At 46.2% G+C, this 21,222-nt stretch overlaps 1 long non-coding RNA gene across 1 annotated transcript in view; it reads left to right on the top strand.

Annotated features, from left to right (window-relative positions):
• The window catches only part of LOC137545941 (uncharacterized), a 41,738-nt gene extending 20,832 nt beyond the window's left edge, over positions 1–20,906 (top strand). The window contains exon 2 of the long non-coding RNA XR_011026130.1: positions 20,618–20,906. This is a non-coding gene — a long non-coding RNA (uncharacterized lncRNA). The remainder of the gene's footprint in view (positions 1–20,617) is intronic.
• The last annotated feature ends 316 nt before the right edge of the window (positions 20,907–21,222 follow it).

Genomic DNA, 21,222 nt, shown 5'->3' with positions numbered 1-21,222 from the left:
GTTCTATTCCAGGAAAATGGTTTATGGCTGTAATTCATCATCAGTGAGGGTTACACTATAGTCTGACTTAGTTCCAACTCCTAAATGTTAACTCTTTTAGGCAAACAAAGAAAGAAAAAAAACGCAGCCTAGTTATCTGTATGCTTAGCACTGTACATTCACCTGTGTATCTCATCGGGGGTTAAGTCTTTAAACAGTGGTAATGTTACCTTGCTCACATAGTACATGGCAATATTTCCGCCTGCATGTAACGCGAGTTATACAATTAGCCTAACCCATGGTACTTGAGTAGTACAACCGTTGCTATGGTAATGCGCGTTACTAAGTGATATTACCGTTAGTAATGCGCGTTACCTGCAAGTACTGCGAATTACACGATTTCCATGACCCACGGTACTCGAGTGGCGCAACTGTTGCTACAGTAACACACATAACTAACGTTACCATTAGTAACATGCATGACCATAACAATGATCACGCTACTTGAGTAACTTGAGGTACTTGCAGGCGAAAATTGGGGTAATATCGCCGTGCACTATGTGAGGAAGGTAACATTATCGCTGTTTAGAGGCTCAACCCCTATGTCACATGTCACCTCGGGTATCCTTGAAGGGACATAGCTGCCAGTTATTTGTGGGATGTGGCTACCTGTTATTTGGGGGAGCATGGCTGACTGCCTGCTATTTGGGGGGCATGGCTACCTGCTATTTAGGGGACATGCTGCCTAAGGGCCTCCGCTGTGGGCCTCTGTCCCCCTGGGTGCCTCCGCTGTTTCCCTCTGTTCCCCTTTGTGCCTCCGCTGTGTCCCTCTGTCTCCCCTTAGTGCCTCCACTGTGTCCCTCTGTCTCCTCTTTGTGCCTCTGCTGTGTCCCTCTGTCCCCCTTTGTGCCTCCACTGTGTCCATCTGCCCCCCCCCCCCCTTGTGCCTCCACTTTGTCCCTCTGCCCACCTTTGTGCCTCCACTGTGTTCCTCTGTTCCCCATTTGTCCCATAGCATATTACAGCTGGTAGCTACTTACCTCCCTGCCTGAGTCCAGCTCTGTGCAACCATACTCACTCTAGTGCCTGGCATCACCTACTGTATGACGCGTGTAATTACGCATCATGCAGGAAGAAATGCAGGGCACTAGAGTGAGCAGCAAGGGTCAGAGGAGGTTACACTGCATTGGACTACAGCAGGGAGGTGAGTAGCTTGCAGCTGCGCTATACTCTGGGCTCAGGGAGCGCAAGGGGATGGAAGGTGGCTCAAGGGCAGCTCCAGATGTGATGCAATGGGATCGTCAGGCCGTTCGTCAGTCAGGGACTACCTGTAGTTAAAAATGGTTAATAAGATATTCATGGTTTTGAGCTGAAACTAATTTTATGTTAATTTTATGCATCTTGCACTGCAATAATCCATTAAATACCAAATTAAATGAGTTAAAAATCTTAGTAAATTGTCATGCAATTTTTCCGGATATTAACTAACTATTACTGCATGTATAAAAATCTTAGTGACTTTGGGGAAAGAAGTCTAAAACACCGAATGCAGTATTTCTATAGTAGTGCCAAACTTGTCTTAGGCCCAGTGCACACCAAAAACCTCTAGCAGATCTGTAAAATGCTAGAGGTTTTTGAAGCAGATTTCAGAGCGATTCTAGGCATGTTTAGAGAGGTTCTCTAAACATGCCTAGCGTTTTTTGGAGCGTTTTTGTGTAGCAGATTACAAATATTGTTACAGTAAAAGCTGTTACTGAACAGCTTTTGTAACAAAAACGACTGGAAAACCGCTCTTCATGTAGCGTTTTTCAGAGAGGTTTTCCACTTTCCTATACTTTAACATTGAGGCAGAAACGCCTCAGAAATCTGAAAAATGCTGCAGCCCCCGAGTTTGCGTTTGTGGAAAAAACGACCCGCTCTGGTGTGTAAAATCTTGTTCACTTTAATTAGCCAAACGGTTTCCCCCCTGCAAGCATTTTAAAAAACGCTCCAGAACCGCTCTGGTGTGCACCATCCCTTAGACAGCATGGCAGCGTAGTGGTTAGTACTCTTGCCTTGCAGTGCTGGGTCCCCAGTTAGATTCCCAGCAAGGGCACTATCTGCGCGGAGTTTGTATATTCTCCTGTGTCCATGTGGGTTTCCTCCGGCCACTTGGGTTTCTTTCCACACTCCCCAAAAAACATCCAGATAAGTTAATTGCTTTCCCCTAAAAAATAACCCTAGACTATGGTATATACCAGTGGTCCTCAAACTAAGGCCCGCGGGCCGAATGTGGCCCTCTGAGGCTTTTTTACCGACCGAACCACACAAAAAATGTATTACTTATAGATGTGGTCAGCTACATCTTTAAATATTGGTTATCCACATATAGAATAGCAGTGCTGGCACCACCCATCCACATGGAAGTCAAAAAGTATAGAATAGTATAAGAATAGTGAGGGTTAATACTTACGCACTCGCCGCTTCCTGCATCACGTCTCCACAGTAACGCAATCACGAGCACATTGTCACATGACACACCAGCGTGTCACATGCTGCCTATCGGCGGGCCAGATGAACAGCGCACCGACCCCCAGGCCATAGTTTGCCCAGCGCTGCCCTAGTACATTGAAAACATAGCAGTCAGCTTGTGGAATATGAAACAGTACTACACACTGCCAGCAAACCTCTCCGCCTCCACTTTCCAATTGGCACCATAATATTGCTCTGTATCGCCCCCATACACAGACCTCAGACTATAGGCATGTCCCAGAAAATCGCAGTATGTAAGACGACAGATCCAAGATTCAGGTCACATGGCCTCTGTTATCCCCAGCAAAGAAGAACTGCTGGTGATATGGCTCAGTAGCTGTGCATCTTGGATCTGAGGTTTGTAATATGATACCGCTGAACCAGGGCCGGCCTTAGGTTTCATAACGCCCTGAGCGGAACTAGACTTTGGAGCCCCTCACAGATTATAATCCCCAACCGAATAAGTGAAAAACAAGCACTGGGGAATATTCACTAAGTTGCAGTAAAACTGTTGTTTTTATTGTTACTTAACCTCCTCCTGACCGCCTAACGGCGATCCGCGTCGGGAGTGTGGCAGCCCCAGGACTGCCTAACGCCGAAAGGCGTCAAGTCCTGGGGCGGAGTTTTGCAGGAGATTGCGTGCTCCGCACCTTCATCAGTCTCCTAGTGGCGCTCACTGCTAGGAGACTGTTAGATGGCGAAACCACCATCTATTTTACATTGTACAGTGCTAAGATCTAAGGAAGCGCTGTACTGGGGACAGTCGTGTCACTCAGTTGGGGAGGCTCAAGAGCGATCAGCTCTCATAGGCTGATGCCTATGACAGCCGATCGCTGTCATTGGCTGGCGGGGGGAGGGAGAGAGGGAAAAAAATAGGGAAATGTATTTAAAAAATAAACAAATGAATACAAAAATAAATAAACAAACATTGCAGGAGCGATAAGAGCCCACCAACAGAAAGCTCTGTTGCTTGGCAGAAAAGAGGGTGGGGGGGATTCATTTGTGTGCTGTGTGGTATGGCTCTGCAGCAAGCTTTTAAAGCTGCAGAGCCCAAAATTGTAAAAATAGCCTGGTCACTAGGGGGGGGTGTAAGCCTATGGCCCTGAAGTGGTTAAGCCAGTTGCGTACCATGCATTACACTAGCAACCCGTGCATTACAGTAGAATCCCTGTATAGTAAACTCCAAGGGAAAAGGAGTCATTTTTTTTTATTTCCAATGCTACAGCGAGCAAACACAGATAGTATCTTAAGGCAACACACCATGCAAGGTTGTATATTTCTTTTCAATTCAAAAATTGTAAATCAATTTTTCGGATTGATTGTAACATTAGCAAAATGTGCCCAATGTACCACACACACACGTGTTCAATGCATTCAGAATCAGAATAATCTATTTCGCCAAGTACAATCGCAGGATTTGGCTCATAGGTTCTGGAACGATGGGGGGATAATGTCCGAAAGTCAGGAGCTGAGGCTGCCATACTACGGAGCCACCAGTAGCAATTATGAAAAAAATGATTGAAAACTCTGAAAAAATTGCTTGGGTCACACACACACATATATATATATATATATTGCCTCTAATTCTAGGTACACAATATGGGATGGTGCACACCCGAGCGGTTTGCTTTTTCCACAAACGCAAACTCGGGGGCTGCAGCATTTTTTAGATTTGTGAGGCGTTTCTGCCTCAATGTTAAAGTATAGGAAAGTGGAAAACCGCTTGGAAAAACGCTAGATCAGTAACAGCTTTTACTGTAACAATATTTGTAATCTACACAAAATGTTTAGAAAACGTCTTAAACATGCCTAGAATCCCTTCAAAGACCTCTAGCGTTTTGCAGATCTGCTAGAGGTTTTTGGTATGCACTGGGCCTACGAGATTTGTCCGATCGATTTCCGATCATTTTCCGTTCAATTTTCGATAGCAGTGGACAGAAAACAGTCAGAAATCGATCGGAAAATGCTCGGAAATTGATCGGAAATCAGAACGGACATGTTGGAAATAGTCGATCTGACAGTAAATCTGCCAGAAAATCTCATAGTGTGTACCTAGCATAATTCTTTTAGCCATAGACTCTGAAGAAGCATGCAGATCAGATGTTTCTGACATTTTTGTCAGATCTGACAAGATTAGCTGCATGCTTGTTTCTGGTGTGATTCAGACACCACTGCAGCCAAATAAGATCAAGGGCTCCTTAAAAATTGCAGCGGTCACTGAATAGCTGAATAGAGGCAGCCATTCGCTTCCTGTGAGTGGTTTCGATACCTCCGTGGGCGGGACTTGCAGCATGTGTCCTGCAAAACTTTCTGCTCACACTTGGGCCAATCATTAATCCATCTTCAAAATGCAGCCAATCATAAGCCACTCGCATCTGTAAAATGCGTGGCTCCAATACCTCCATGGGCAGGACTTAGCACTCTTAGTTTTGCAGTGAGACGGCCCTCTTGTAAGGCTTGGTGGTGTATTCTCCACAGTCAGCATGCAACGCATGAGCTGGCGTGGAGGAGGTACACACACTAGCACCAGGAAACAGGCTATCCCTAGTATAGTGGAGGGGAGGACTGACTGCAATAGGAGATTGTGGCGCACAGAGCCGGTGCAGATCTGACAGCCACAAACAATACTTTCGCTATAACGTCTCAGCGCAAAGTAGCGCTGAGCGCATAAACCAGAACTGAGGAGATCAGGACAGGTAGACAGAATGAACGCTTGCTTAACTAGCCACTACTTAGTAACAACAAGCGTCCACAACAAGACAGACTGGAATGAGGCAGCCAATGCGTTTGCAGCGATGGCGTGCCTCACAAAGACAGGACAGGATGGTCAGGAAATAGCAGGATTGAGATAGATGAACGTAACACAGATAAATATACAATAAGTATGTTTTCCTAGCGTATTACAATTACAGCTATCAATGAAACTATTTGTAACGTCTGACTAACATATGTATATATCGGCAATGAACCGATATATGACATAAGCAGGAACGCTGACTAGGACTGGATTAATACAGGGAACAGGACTCAGAAGGATTCGCTATCTCTTCGCAGAGATGAACGCAATCCACAAACGGTAACAGAACAGGATTCAGAAGGATTCGTTATCTCTTCGCAGAGATGAACGCAATCCACAAACGGTAACAGGACAGGATTCAGAAGGATTCGTTATCTCTTCGCAGAGATGAACGCAATCCACAAACAGAACCAGGAGCAGGGTAACTACCTCAGCACGGGTGGTCACGGTACGCGCAACCTACCAAAACGTGCTGGAAGCTGACTAACTGCACACAGGATATAAACAGTTCGTGTACGTATACATCAGCGACACTGATGTATTAACGTAACACAAATACAAGGAAAATAATAAACGTGCTGGTATGCATATATATTGGCAATGAACCAATATATGATGCAAAGACCAGCAAAGTATCTTTATAACAAGAAACACGATCGGGGGCTAAAGCGACAGCAAGACTGGCTTACACTGAAGCTATGAAAAAACCCAAGGAAACCCTGCAGGAAGCAGATCTTTATACTGAGGTCATCCAATGGGAGCAGACATGCAGATTCCCACACAGGTGAATGATAATCAGTCACAAGCTGACAGCAGGGAAAGACAGACAAAGCTATGCAACTTGCATGGAAATAGATCAGAACTGCCTGAGCTGCAGCACTACTACTTCCAGTAATAGCTGCTGCAGCAGCGATCATTACAGTACCCCCGCCTTTAAAAGCGGATTCCAGACGCTTTTCAAAACTGAAATTCCCAACAAAACAGTCTGACTGATAATTCATGATGACCGGGACAGCCCGGCAAGACCGAATTCCAGAATCAGTCCCCACAAGACTGGACCCATCAGAACCAGAACCTACAGAACCATGCCCATCAGTACTACAAGTCCCAGTGTGACACCCATCAGAACCATGATTTCCAGAAGAAAGCCCTCCGAAACTCCCTGAGCGATACCCACCGCCTTCCAGGAACCGTTCAGAAACGCCAAAGCCTTTGCAATGCCCACCGGTACTGTCTTTACCAACACAAAACCCACTGTTGAACCAGTCCAAGGCACCAGGACAAGTTTTCTCAGAGACCTCCCAGAACACCTTGAAGCTCCAAAGAGATCCCCATAGGTCAGAATGCCCCTTAGGCTCACATGGAGAACCATCAAGAACCCCTATGGAACCTAGGGCAATTCCCGAGTCAGGGCCACAAGGACAAACATCAATATCAGGGCTTTCAGGGACCAGAACCATCTCTGGGCATGCAGGCAGACTGGCAACATCAGAACGTGTTCCCACTAAGGAAGCATCAGAGCACGCTAACACCTTAGACACACTTGGGCATTCTGGCACACAAAGAACATCTGGGCACACCGGCACAAGAGAAACCTCTGGGCATGTCAAGGAACTGTGAGCCTCAGGGTCAGCCAAGACAGGACCAAAACCAGGACTGGCCAAAAAAAAATCATCATGACTAAACTTCGCAACTACTGGACTTTTACACGAGAATGCTGGATCAGACTTAGATGTCGCTGATTCCAGCAAAGTCAGTAACAAATCAGATTCAGGGGCACTAACAAGACAGGACAAATCTTCTGATGTATGCACTGAACCAGATAGGGACTCCACAACTACCTCTGGACTGGACAGAGACTCATTTAATACACTGGATTGGAGCTCATAAGGCGCTGCAGAACAAGTCAGTATTGCAGCAGCCCCCACTGGACTAGGCAAAACTGAGGAATTCCCTGGACAGGAAGGGGACTCTGGAACCTCTGCCACAGCGGCCAGAGAACCAGAATCTTTCAGGATACAGGGCTGGGTTTCAGGAACACTCATCAGACCGGACTGAAATTCTGAGATTTCTATTATTTTGACCAGAGAATCAGAATTATCCATGTTACAGGGCAAGACTTCTGAAACATTCAGAGGACAGGGCTGGAGTTCCTCGGCTGTTACAACACTGGAGAGGGACTCAACATTGGTTAAATCAGACTGTGTACAGGGCAAGGTATCTAACACACTTGCTGACGAGGACAATATTTCAATGGCTTCTGCTTTGCTGGACAGAAATTCATCAAGTTTTATTAGAGCAGACTGTAATTCCAAAACAGCTGCTAGACAAGTGAATATTACTGCAACACCAACTGAGGTAAGCAGTGCCTCAGACCCTTCTGCTAGAGGGTTTGAAATATCCAAAGTACTGGGTGAAGCATAAGACTCTGCGACCACAGCTTCACTGGACAGGATCACTGAACAGTCCATATTGCAGGGCAAAACCATGGAAGCACCTGCTGGACAGCATAATGATTCTGTGACCTGAGTTTCATTGGAGAGATCTACTGCACAATTCATGGTACAGGGCAAATTTATTGGAACATTTTCTGAACAAGGTAATAATTCTGCGATTTCAGGTTCACAGAGCAGATGCTCTGAGCTATTCACGAAACTAGAGCGAGGTGTAGAAACAGGAAGATCAAGACACAATGTTTGCGCATCTGAATCACCATTCATTTGTAAAATTGGAAAATTCAGATGCTGGGGTTCTGAGTTTACTAGACAGGATTGCTGGGACTCGGAAACTGATGTAATGCATCTATTGGCATCTGCTGGATCAGACAGGAGTTGAACTTTATTAACACAGGTAATTTCTGCAGAAGTGTTTGCAGAGACAGGCAAGATTTTTCTGGTGTCTGTTTCACTAAACAAAGAGTCATGAGTACTGGCTAGGCTGGACTCGGAAGTCAGCAGGACCTCTGGATTCTCTGCTGAGAAATTTGCGCAGGGCAAGGTTAAGAATGTATCAGTGGCTTCTGTTTTACTGGGAAGTAACACTGAGTTATCCATGGTACAGGGTGGAATTGCAGGAACTTCAATTTCACACAAAAAGAGCTCCGAATCACCTGCTGAATCAGCCAAAGGTGCTGAAGCAGGCGGGTCAGAACGCCAAATTTGCGAATTCGGAGTCACAAAAAAATCATCCAAAATCAGTTCCCACACATCAATCAATGGAGCCACAAAGTCATACTCACACACACCAGTTTTTATTAGGTTATAGGCAGACTTAATGCATGCATTCAATACCAATTCACTTTTTGCACTGTAAAATTGACAAAATGAACTTGAATCATTCTTCCATTCATTGACCAGAGCTTCCATCTCTCCTTTCTCAAATGGAGGATTCCAAGCATACTTAACAGGCAGATCATGGTTTGCAGATATGATTGTAGCAGGGACATATATTGGGTTAATTAGCAGGTGATTGGCAGATTCCTTATTCCTAAGAATCTCCAACACCTGTAGCAAGTGCTGAACTGTAGTGTATGCAAACTTTCCTTGCTTTACAAATAAGTTGATTTGTTCAATACTCTGTAATATCTCCTCATAATCATACTCAGATAATTTTTTTAAACAAAAATCTTTATTTTCCCTAGCCAGGGAGGAAAGTTCATTAGTAGTTTCATAAGTCCATTTAACTCCCCTGAAAGACAATTGCATTTCATTATCTGTTAATGGCAGAATCTCATTATAGGTCTCAGTCGCTAAGGATAACGATTCTGCAGATTGGACACGTTTCTTAGAACGTTTGCGTTTTGCCTTTGACCTTGCGGTTTTTGGTGATTTATTCAAAGCTGCAGGAAAATTATCAGTAACACTTTCTGCTTGCTGCTCATTCTTGCAAGCAATTGAAGGAGCAGCTGATTGGCCTGCTGCCAGGAGTTCATTAAGAGGAAAAGGCAATGGATCTATGCGCAACCAGTTATGGATCACAAACGCTAGAAATTCCAGTGGTCTCTCTTTCAAATCGGAATGATTGAGAACATCAAATGCCCACTGGAATAATTCCCCTTTAAACAAAATATAACTTAGTTGGAGTGCCCAGGTTGAAACAGGAGTCGCTTGGAGATCAGGATTGGTCAGGAACCTGGCACATTCAGAGAAAAACTCATTTTCTGTTTCAGAGCTAAGTTCTTCAAATTTCTTAAAGGAACAGGAACCATAATTAACAGTGTCATACTTTCTGGGAATCCCCCCCACAATGGGGATTGGTAATGGGGTTTTCATAATGTAAGGCTTGGTGGTGTATTCTCCACAGTCAGCATGCAACGCATGAGCTGGCGTGGAGGAGGTACACACACTAGCACCAGGAAACAGGCTATCCCTAGTATAGTGGAGGGGAGGACTGACTGCAATAGGAGATTGTGGCGCACAGAGCCGGTGCAGATCTGACAGCCACAAACAATGCTTTCGTTATAACGTCTCAGCGCAAAGTAGCGCTGAGCGCACAAACCAGAACTGATGAGATCAGGACAGGTAGACAGAATGAACGCTTGCTAGCTAGCGGCTACTTAGCGACAGCAAGCGTCCAAAACCAGACAGACTGGAATGAGACAGCCAATGCGATGCGGCGATGGCGTGCCTCACAAAGACAGGACAGGACAGTCAGAAAATAGCAGGATTAAGATAGATGAACGTAACACAGATAAATATACAATAAGTATGTTTTCCTAGCGTATTACAATTACAGCTATCAATGAAACTATTTGTAACGTCTGACTAACATATGTATATATCGGCAATGAACCGATATATGACATAAGCAGGAACGCTGACTAGGACTGGATTAATACAGGGAACAGGACTCAGAAGGATTCGCTATCTCTTCGCAGAGATGAACGCAATCCACAAACGTTAACAGAACAGGATTCAGAAGGATTCGTTATCTCTTCGCAGAGATGAACGCAATCCACAAACGGTAACAGGACAGGATTCAGAAGGATTCGTTATCTCTTCGCAGAGATGAACGCAATCCACAAACAGAACCAGGAGCAGGGTAACTACCTCAGCACGGGTGGTCACGGTACGCGCAACCTACCAAAACGTGCTGGAAGCTGACTAACTGCACACAGGATATAAACAGTTCGTGTACGTATACATCAGCGACACTGATGTATTAACGTAACACAAATACAAGGAAAATAATAAACGTGCTGGTATGCATATATATTGGCAATGAACCAATATATGATGCAAAGACCAGCAAAGTATCTTTATAACAGGAAACACGATCGGGGGCTAAAGCGACAGCAAGACTGGCTTACACTGAAGCTATGAAAAAACCCAAGGAAACCCTGCAGGAAGCAGATCTTTATACTGAGGTCATCCAATGGGAGCAGACATGCAGATTCCCACACAGGTGAATGATAATCAGTCACAAGCTGACAGCAGGGAAAGACAGACAAAGCTATGCAACTTGCATGGAAATAGATCAGAACTGCCTGAGCTGCAGCACTACTACTTCCAGTAATAGCTGCTGCAGCAGCGATCATTACACCTCTCTTATCTGCACTACAAGTGAAATTAGCCTGTACTGCACTCCACACGCTAACAGGAGCGGCATCACTAACAAGGGAAGAGATTCATGGGAGTGCGTACAATCCCGTGGGAGGACTGTGATAATACTTTTATCAGTGATTGCAAAGTGGAAGTGGTAACACTGCATCCTCTTTTGTTTACATTAGGGATGGGACGAATCCACACTTTCTTCGAATCCGAATCCGGATCCGAATCTATAAAGGTTCTCGAATATCTCGAACCTTTCAAATCCCGAATCTAACGAATCCTGCACATAAGAATTGTGCGATCCATGGTATAGTTGCCCGCAGTATAGGTACCCAGGCATAGGTAGCGAGGTAAAGGTGCCTTCAGTGTAGCTAGCTAGGTATGGGTGCCTTCAATATGGGTAGCTTTCAGTACAGGTAGCAAGGTATAGGGGCCTTCAGTATAGGTAGCAAGGTATAGGGGCCCTAAGTATAGGTAGCAGGGTATATGGGCCTTCAGTATAGGTAGCAGGGTATATGGGCCTTCAGTATAGGTAGCAGGGTATATGGGCCTTTAGTATAGGTAGCAGGGTATATGGGCCTTCAGTATAGGTAGCAGGGTATATGGGCCTTCAGTATAGGTAGCAGGGTATATGGGCCTTCAGTATAGGTAGCAGGGTATATGGGCCTTCAGTATAGGTAGAAGGGTATATGGGCCTTCAGTATAGGTAGCAGGGTATATGGGCCTTCAGTAAAGGTAGCAGGGTATATGGGCCTTCAGTATAGGTAGCAGGGTATATGGGCCTTCAGTATTGGTAGTTAACTAGGTATAGGGGCCTTCAGTATAGGTAGGTAGGTAAAGGGACCTTCAGTATAGGTATATAGGGTATAGGGCCTTAAGTATAGGTAGGTATGTAGGTAGGTATAGGGGCCTTTAGGTAGGTAGGTATAGGGGCCTTTAGGTAGGTAGGTATAGGGGCCTTTAGGTAGGTAGGTAAAGGGACCTTCAGTATAGGTAGCAGGGTATAGGGCCTTAAGTATAGGTAGGTATGTAGGTAGGTATAGGGGCCTTTAGGTAGGTAGGTATAGGGGCCTTTAGGTAGGTAGGTGTAGGGGCCTTTAGGTAGGTAGGTAAAGGGACCTTCAGTATAGGTAGGTATGTAGGTAGGTAGGTATAGGGGCCTTTAGGTAGGTGGGTAGGTAGGTGTAGGGGCCTGTAGGTAGGTAGGTATAGGGGCCTTTAGGTAGGTAGGTATAGGGGCCTTTACGTAGGTAGGTAGGTAGGGGGGCCTGTAGGTAGGTAGATGGGTGGGTAGGTATAGGGGCCTTTAGGTAGGTAGGTGTAGGGGCCTTTAGGTAGGTAGGTAAAGGGACCTTCAGTATAGGTAGGTATGTAGGTAGGTAGGTATAGGGGCCTTTAGGTAGGTAGGTAGGTAGGTGTAGGGGCCTGTAGGTAGGTAGGTAGGTATAGGGGCCTTTAGGTAGGTAGGTGTAGGGGCCTTTAGGTAGGTGTAGGGGCCTGTAGGTAGGTAGGTGTAGGGGCCTTTAGGTAGGTAGGTAGGTAGGTAGGTATAGGGGCCTTTACGTAGGTAGGTAGGTAGGGGGGCCTGTAGGTAGGTAGATGGGTGGGTAGGTATAGGGGCCTTTAGGTAGGTAGGTGGGTAGGTAGGTATAGGGGCCTGTAGGTGGGTAGGTAGGTATAGGGGCCTGTAGGTAGGTATACGGGCCTTTAGGTAGGTAGGTATAGGGGCCTTTAGGTAGGTAGGTATAGGGGCCTGTAGGTGGGTAGGTATAGGGGCCTGTAGGTGGGTAGGTAGGTATAGGGGCCTGTAGGTAGGTAGATGGGTAGGTAGGTATACGGGACTTTAGGTAGGTAGGTATAGGGGCCTTTAGGTAGGTAGGTAGGTATAGGGGTCTGTAGGTAGGTAGGTAGGTAGGTATAGGGGCCTGTAGGTGGGTAGGTAGGTATAGGGGCCTGTAGGTATGTATAGGGGCCTGTAGGTAGGTATAGGGGCCTCCCATGCCTCCTCCGCTCACTGCCAACCCCCCTCCCCGGCCTCCTCCGCCCCCCCCCCCCCCGTGCCTCCTCCGCTTCCCCCCCCCCCCCCCCGTGCCTCCTCCGCTCACCCCTGCATGAATATCTACTCACCTGTCCGTGGAGCGCAGAGCGGCAGACCTCTTCGATACTTCCCTGTTCCCTCTAGTGGCCGGACCGGCTCTTACTGATGACATCATTGTAAGAGGCGGTCACTAGGGGGAACCAGGAAGTCGGCGAGAGGTCTGCCGCTCTGTGCGCTCCGCTCAGGTGAGTTGATGCTGGCGAACAGAGGAGGCGCGGGGGGGTCGGGGGAGGACGAGTGCGGGCGGGGGGAGCGGCGTATGCGGCGATGCAGCGTCGGGATTCGGCGGATTCGGAAAGTGAAAAATGGCGTCGGGATTCGAATCCACGAATCTCGAATATTTCCCAATATTCGAGGGATTCGTGGATTCGCCGGATTCGTCGTCCCACCCCTAGTTTACATTCACATTATTCTTTATTTCCCCCAGGCTGCTTATTTGTACAGTACTGTATATCCAGCGAGGGTGTCTTTCTTCGTGTCTTACAAATGTTATCAGGCATCAACTCACCTGCAAGCAGCCTGAAGAGAGAGCAGACCATGGGTTTCACACTGACATATGACACATGCACCGCCCACTGTTTAACCACTTGAGGACCCACCCTTTTCCCCCCCTTAAGGACCAGCGCTGTTATTTGTGATCTGTGCTGGGTGGGCTCTACAGCCCCCAGCACAGATCAGGGTGCATCCAGAGCGATCAGATCGCCCCCCTTTTTCCCCCACTATGGGGATGATGTGCTGGGGGGGTCTGATCGCTCCTGCCTGCCGGTGTTGCGGGGGGGGGCACCTCAAAGCCCCCCTCCGCGGCGAAATCCCCCCCCCCTCCCTCTCCTACCTGGCCCCCCTGGTGTTCCGGGCTGCACAGGACGCTATCCGTCCTGTGCAGCCAATGACAGGACGTCCCCTGTCACATGGCGGCGATCCCCGGCCGCTGATTGGCCGGGGATCGCCGATCTGCCTTACGGCGCTGCTGCGCAGCAGCGCCGTACAATGTAAACAAAGCGGATTATTTCCGCTTGTGTTTACATTTAGCCTGCCAGCCGCCATCGGCGGCCCGCAGGCTATTCACGGAGCCCCCCGCCGTGAATTGACAGGAAGCAGCCGCTCGCGCGAGCGGCTGCTTCCTGATTAATCAGCCTGCAGCTGGCGACGCAATACTGCGTCGCTGGTCCTGCAGCTGCCACTTTGCCGACGCGCGGTATGAGTGCGCGGTCGGCAAGTGGTTAATATATCCAGAGTCAGCGTCACATAGGGGCTAAAAAACATGTTTACTATAACAGAAGTTTTATTATATCAGAGTTTACTTTACCAGGCGTTCCTCCCATTAGACTTACAATGGAGACTGGATGGGATCTGGAGAGGTAGTTTACTATACTCGAATGTTTACTATACTCGAATATTTACTATACCCGAGTATATTATAACGAGATTACACTGTACCAGGCGTTACTCCCATATCCTTATGATGCTGCTTGGCCAGGACCTGGTCATTTAGTTTACTATAGCCGACGTATTATTATGTCATCATTTACTATAACAAGATTATACTGTACTTAGGTAATACGTAACTGGCATTATTAATGTTGCCTGCGCATGGCAATTTTACTGGTATTTCATGAATGTGCAAAACGCTGTTATTCAATGGTGGGGAATCCACACCCGCAATTGTAATTAGGCCAAATTGGAAGTGGGTGTCCTGCTGCATTTTTGGAACAATTCCACTCTAATGCATAAGATAGGAGCACTGCAAAATCTCTTTTTAATTGCTTTTCAAAAATGATTTTGCAGCGACTTGTGTGCCCTTCTCTAACTGGATATAGAGATAGGCCTAGGATCTCTTGTGACAGGGGGCAGGGCTACACGCCAGAAATCTTAAGGTTCAGTAAATATATTAAAAAGTATATAGGCCTTTTTTTCCCTAAAAAAAACACAAAATCCTCCCCCCCCCCCCCCCCCACACACACAATCGTCCTGGGGATCACTGCACAAAGCCTGTGCAAGCGCCTATTGCAAGCGCAGCAGCAATCCCTAGTGCGTCCCAGGCCATACACAAAATGATTACACACCTGTGAAAAAATCAGTGCTGATTAATGATAGACCTAAACTTAAACTCAAATAAGAAAAAAATAGTAAACAGACCATTCAATGCACTCATGACGGGCTGCTTCGGATATACCAAGCTGATGCAAAAGGTCAGGGATAGCGACCAACCAGCCCATAAAGATGTAAATACAGACCAATAGGAGCAAGGGCCCATTTCCACTAGGCTGCAATCAGCTTAAAAAAGATCATGGCCCTTTTGCTGATCGCAGCAGCACTACAATTAACAATTAAATAGCGGTGCTGTTTGTTCCAAGAGCATGATTCATTGTTTCCCTACACGCAATCGCTGGCCTGCAAATTAGTGGTGAAATAGTGAAAAACACCCTAATACACGAACTTAAAAATACATAAATACCCCATAAAATTAACCTTTTGTCTCCCCCAATCTTACTTAGTTACCTAAATATAACACATTAGAGTATGTGTGTGTATATGTGTGTGTGTATATATATATATATATTTATATATATATATATATATATATATATATAAAGAAAACGAGGAGTTGCAGCACACGGCTCTTTATTGAGCAGATAAAGTGGTTACAGACAGACGTTTCGGTTGCTTCCAACCTTCTTCAGTGTCAAAGTACAAGTGTACAACATGAAACATTTATACCCGCCCAACAGGAAGTGACATGCTAAGTATACACCCATTATCATCAATGGCAAGACAATAAGTCCAAAAGACTACAGATAGTGTTAAATTCACACTTATCTGTTCCAGAGACAGTCCATGTATCAAATTCCTGATGGGCATTTGTCACAAGAGCCCTCGTGGCTGACCGCACTTAGCCTTCTAAACGGTGCCAGCGCACAGATCGTGCGAACTCTGGTCGCAGTCAATGCGCAGGAACCGTTAAGAATTAGCCGCAGACAACGCAGAAGGAAGCCTGTGAGACACGGGTGATTACCACTTCACCCACTGGTTCAGAGTAAACTGCCACCACCGCGGTTATCATGGGACCGTGGGGCCCACTAACTGACTGACTAATCCTGCGAATAAAACGGTTAAACACACGATATTCTGTCTAGCCAACAACAAACAAACAGTAGCGTATCTTCAGAGACCCGGGATCATTTCTGTGTGTGCTGATAAGCAGGGTAGCGGAAAGTGAATGACTTGGAGAAAGTCGTTTATTCACGCAATATAAATAATTAATATATACAGACAATTATGAAAATCACCAATTAGTAAAACAGTAATAGCCAGTATGAAAAATAAAAGAAGGGAGAAAAATACTTAGTTCCTGGAAAGATGTCCTTATTGTGGGAAGAATCATAAAGTCCTTGGTTTCAAAGTCCAGAGTTCAGAGTTCAGACCAGGTGGATGCCAGCATATCCTCAAGCTGGCATCTGATGAGTGCAAGATGGTTCAGTGTGGAGGACAAAAGCCCGCCTGCTGGCTCTGTGCTTTTGATGAAGCTGGTTTGGGGGTGTGGCAATGCCGGCCCCCTCTGAACTACCAGCAAATGACAGTTCATTCCCTCTCAGAGATTTTAGAGCTAAACTTATGAATTGCTGTAACTCCTGAACCATACACGTTACATTTAGGGGGGTAACAGCTTCATACTTGGAGGAAAATACAGATTAATATGATACCTGACATGGCTAGTGCATCAGATCAGGGTCCTGAGTAGATTCATACCTGAGTGGTAGGGGCCCCGGGCCCCTCTCGACTGGTATCAAGAGATCCAGCATGACCCTACGGATCCAATGATACCGCTCTCATAACCACCCTATTTATTGTATTCTGTAAATGGGCAAAAGATTATATTGTACATTCATTTCTTCCTGCTAAGGCCGGAGTCAGCCTGACTGGAGTCCAGCTGTGTCTGCTTCTTGTCTATGAAAGGCCCTGTTGGCTCCTTCAATTAACATCTGAATGTGAAATCTGCTTAGACAACTTTGAGTTTACACCTCTGGCTTGATCAGCAGTCACAGGGCCAGTCTTCCTGCCAGCTGCTTGTCACCTTATACCTGATGGATGGGCCATCAGCACAGCTTGAAGCCAGGGACTCTCCAGTGCAGATTAGGCTCAGGCTCATTAGCATATCAAAAGAGCCATCCAGCATGCTGGTGCTCTCTGTCTGTTGAGAAGAGACTGCAGCTGCCCCTACACACTCAACCCAGATTGTATCGATTTGAAGCACAATCGATGCAGAGAATCGAGTGCGATCGCTTTCCTTCACGGGCGGTTACAGGACGCAACCGTCCGTGACAGCATTGATGATAATGGGTGTATACTTAGCATGTCACTTCCAGTTGGGCGGGTATAAATGTTTCATGTTGTACACTTGTACTTTGACATTGAAGAAGGTTGGAAGCAACCGAAACGTCTGTCTGTAACCACTTTATCTGCTCAATAAAGAGCCGTGTGCTGCAACTCCTCGTTTTCTTTATATACCTGTGGGGGATTGGGCTCCCCTAGTTGCGGGCATACACCTCCTGACACCAGTGTGAGCTGTTGACTCCCCTCGGACTCTGTATAATCTGCCCTGAGTCAGCGTGCTTCACGTTATGGAACCTGCACCTACCGTCCCTGTCAGTGGTGTCTTTTCCTACACAGAAGAAGAGACATCAAGGATCCATACGGAGGTCACTGGATCGCGTGACTTTCTCACGCAGAAAACATCTACAGTTAATACCAGATCTTGGGAGAAGCTGCTCAAGCGGCAATTGGCTTTGGAGCTACATTGTGTCACTTTGGCAGAGTACCACCGGGTACGCTACATCCCACGTGGTTTGCGAGTCCGTTTGACTCCTACATTATTCTCGGACTCTGAGGAATTTAAAATTCTCTTTGCACAAATACTCAATAAGTGCTCCTTTGACCTTATTACGCTGACCATCCAACAGATCCAGAAAGAACTGCCCGTCTTACAGACTAAAGCTGCAGCGGTGGAGGCGGAGCTTCGCAATACACTTACGGCGGAGGAATTTACTACGACCAAAGAGCGTCTTGATAAGACTCTGGCGGACCTTCGAGTTACGCTACAAGAGCGCAAGCGCACAAAGTTTGACCGGGATCAGGAGGACTATCGCCGGAACCAAGTGTACCATTGGAATTCCACGGGAGGACGCAATTGGCGCACGGACCGTGCACCGTCAACGTCATCTATCCCCACTTCCGGTTCCTCTTCCTCCCCGGCTGGCCGTTTTTTAGGCCGTGGCCGGCAACAACAACGACGCCGCCGCAAAACAAGAGATATCACCACAGAGCAGGCCGGAAACACCGCCGCACCCGCTTCAACCCCATTGGCTCCGCGCGACCCACCGGAGCGCAGAGTGACTCGGAGCCAACGACGTTAGGAGCGATCATGAATCTGTCGGTCGCTGAACTTAAGAGTGACGAGGTACGTGTACTTAATAGGGGACTGGGATTTACTCCTAGAACTGTACTTGATACGTTTACTTTGAAGCAGGATACATATAGATTGTTTCGACAAATCAGACTGAAAGTACATTTCCTGTTGAAACCGGCCATTACTAGGTCGGTCACATCCACTGCCTTGAATAGTAAACAGTTTCAGTTATTTCCAAAGAGCCGCTTTGTGCCTCCTAGTTCATATACTGGAGTGGAGATGTTTATTAATAAGGTCTCAGGGGACATTGATCGATTGATTAATTCAAGCAGTAAAGACTATACTGGCAATAACTTAAGTTTGGGGGAGAGAAATGCCCTATTTGAACTTAGCAAAAGGAGAGACATTGTGCTGAAACCTGCTGATAAGGGCGGGGCCCTGGTAGTTATGGACTACAAGAACTATGAGGCAGAAATTTTGTCCCAATTGTCTGTAAAAGAAGTCTATAAACAACTACCAGGCAACCCCGCCCCACAGCTAAAAACTGCATTACGCAGTATTTTAGATACAGCAATTTTCCAACAAGTGATTACCAGAGATCTGAGTGACTATTTGTATGTTGCACATCCCATTACCCCGGTGTTATACACTCTGCCAAAGGTCCACAAAAACCTTGAGAACCCTCCGGGGCGTCCAATAGTGGCTGGCATAGGGTCGATTTTTACCCCATGTGCCACACTATTGGACAAGGTGTTGTCCCCACTCATACGAAATACACCATCTTTCATCCGTGATACATCTGATTTCCTTAATAGAGTGTCATCTTTGAAGTTTACTCCAACAGATGAAGTGTGGTTGGTTAGTTGGGACGTTTCATCACTTTATACGTCTATTCCACAAACTGAGGGTATTTTGGCATGTTTGGAATTGATTGAGTCATGTGGGTCATACTCACAGCCGCAATTGTCCTTTTTTGACACCTTGTTGCATTTTGTTCTAGATAACAATTACTTCCTTTTTAAGGACATCTTTTACCTACAATTGTGGGGGACGGCGATGGGATCCAATGTGGCTCCGTCGTTCGCGGGTGCATTCATGCACCGCTTTGAGAGTACATATGTCTATAACAATGAAGCGTACGCCAGACACTGTGGTGTCTGGTGGCGTTTCATTGACGACATCTTTGCGGTGTGGCGGGGCCACATTGGGTCCCTACTGTCCTTTCATGACACTCTCAACCAATTTCATGCCAATCTGAAATTTGAAATTACATATGATCGTTTTGAATTGAATTTCTTAGACACCACGATCAGACGCTGTGGAGACGGTTTGGTATCGGATTTTTATCAGAAACCAACTGATCGTAACCAACTGCTTCGCTATGAGAGCTTCCATCCACCTGCTGTCTTCAAATCAGTAGCAAGGAGCCAATTGCTCCGTGTGGAAAGAATAGTGACTGATACTCAAGTTGTTGATAGAAGAAGGCAGCAGATGGCTGACAGGCTCTCTGAGCGTGGGTATCCCCGTGATTTAATTCAGGAGGAAATGGAGAAGATTAAGTCTGTCAATGATGAAACCAGGATAGCCGGCAGATATCCGAGTGTACGGTTGCCCTTTGTGTGCCAGTTTCATGGTTCATCTAACAAAGTTATGGCATGCGTTAAGCGACACTGGCACATCTTGGGCAATGCATACCCGGAAATTCCTGAGTTTCACACCCCTCCTATACCAGCCTACAGGCGTAATGAGACCATAGGCAGCAGGTTGGTGAGAGCTGATATTTTGCCCACAACTGGTGAGACCACCAGTTTTTTTGGCCCTAGACGTAAGGGGTCATATCCTTGTCTTTCTTGCTCTGAGTGCCAACATATGACCAAGGGGTCGACATTTGGGGACAACTATCAGATCAGACACTTCCTCACCTGCCAGAGCTCCTTTGTGGTGTATATGTTAACATGCCCTTGTGGGTTACGATATGTGGGGGAAACCACACAAAAGGTGCGAGATCGCATCAGCCAACACAGGAGCTCTGTCAGGGGGGGATCCTCTGATCTGCCGGTAGCCAGACATTGGAGATCTATGGGCCACAGAGACATAGATCTTAAATTCATGATTATTGATCCCATACCTAGGCCTAGAAGAGGGGGGGATCGGGTTTTGCTCCTTAAAAAACGAGAGGTCATGTGGATTCATAAATTGGGGTCCCTACACCCGCTGGGTTTGAATAGGGACTTTGACCTGCATTTATATTTATGATGTGTTGTTTTGTAACATTACAGATTATGTACCTACATATTGGACGATATGAATCGGATAAAGACACAGGAATTTGATACATGGACTGTCTCTGGAACAGATAAGTGTGAATTTAACACTATCTGTAGTCTTTTGGACTTATTGTCTTGCCATTGATGATAATGGGTGTATACTTAGCATGTCACTTCCTGTTGGGCGGGTATAAATGTTTCATGTTGTACACTTGTACTTTGACATTGAAGAAGGTTGGAAGCAACCGAAACGTCTGTCTGTAACCACTTTATCTGCTCAATAAAGAGCCGTGTGCTGCAACTCCTCGTTTTCTTTATATACCTGTGGGGGATTGGGCTCCCCTAGTTGCGGGCATACACCTCCTGACACCAGTGTGAGCTGTTGACTCCCCTCGGACTCTCTCTCTCTCTCTCTCTCTCTCTCTCTATATATATATATATATATATATATATATATATATATATATATATATATATATATATATATATATATATATATATATATATATATAAAATAATAACATTTAAAGGGACCCTGAGCAGTAAATAAAAATTCCACAGGTAATACTTACCTGGGGCTTCCTCCAGCCCACCGTATGCCGTGAGGTCCCCCGGCA

Source organism: Hyperolius riggenbachi, chromosome 2 (genome assembly GCF_040937935.1).
Source record: "Hyperolius riggenbachi isolate aHypRig1 chromosome 2, aHypRig1.pri, whole genome shotgun sequence".
Taxonomy (NCBI): Eukaryota; Metazoa; Chordata; class Amphibia; order Anura; family Hyperoliidae; genus Hyperolius; species Hyperolius riggenbachi.
The sequence above is the reverse complement of the archived record's forward strand: the minus strand, read 5'-3'. Positions and strand labels throughout refer to the sequence as shown.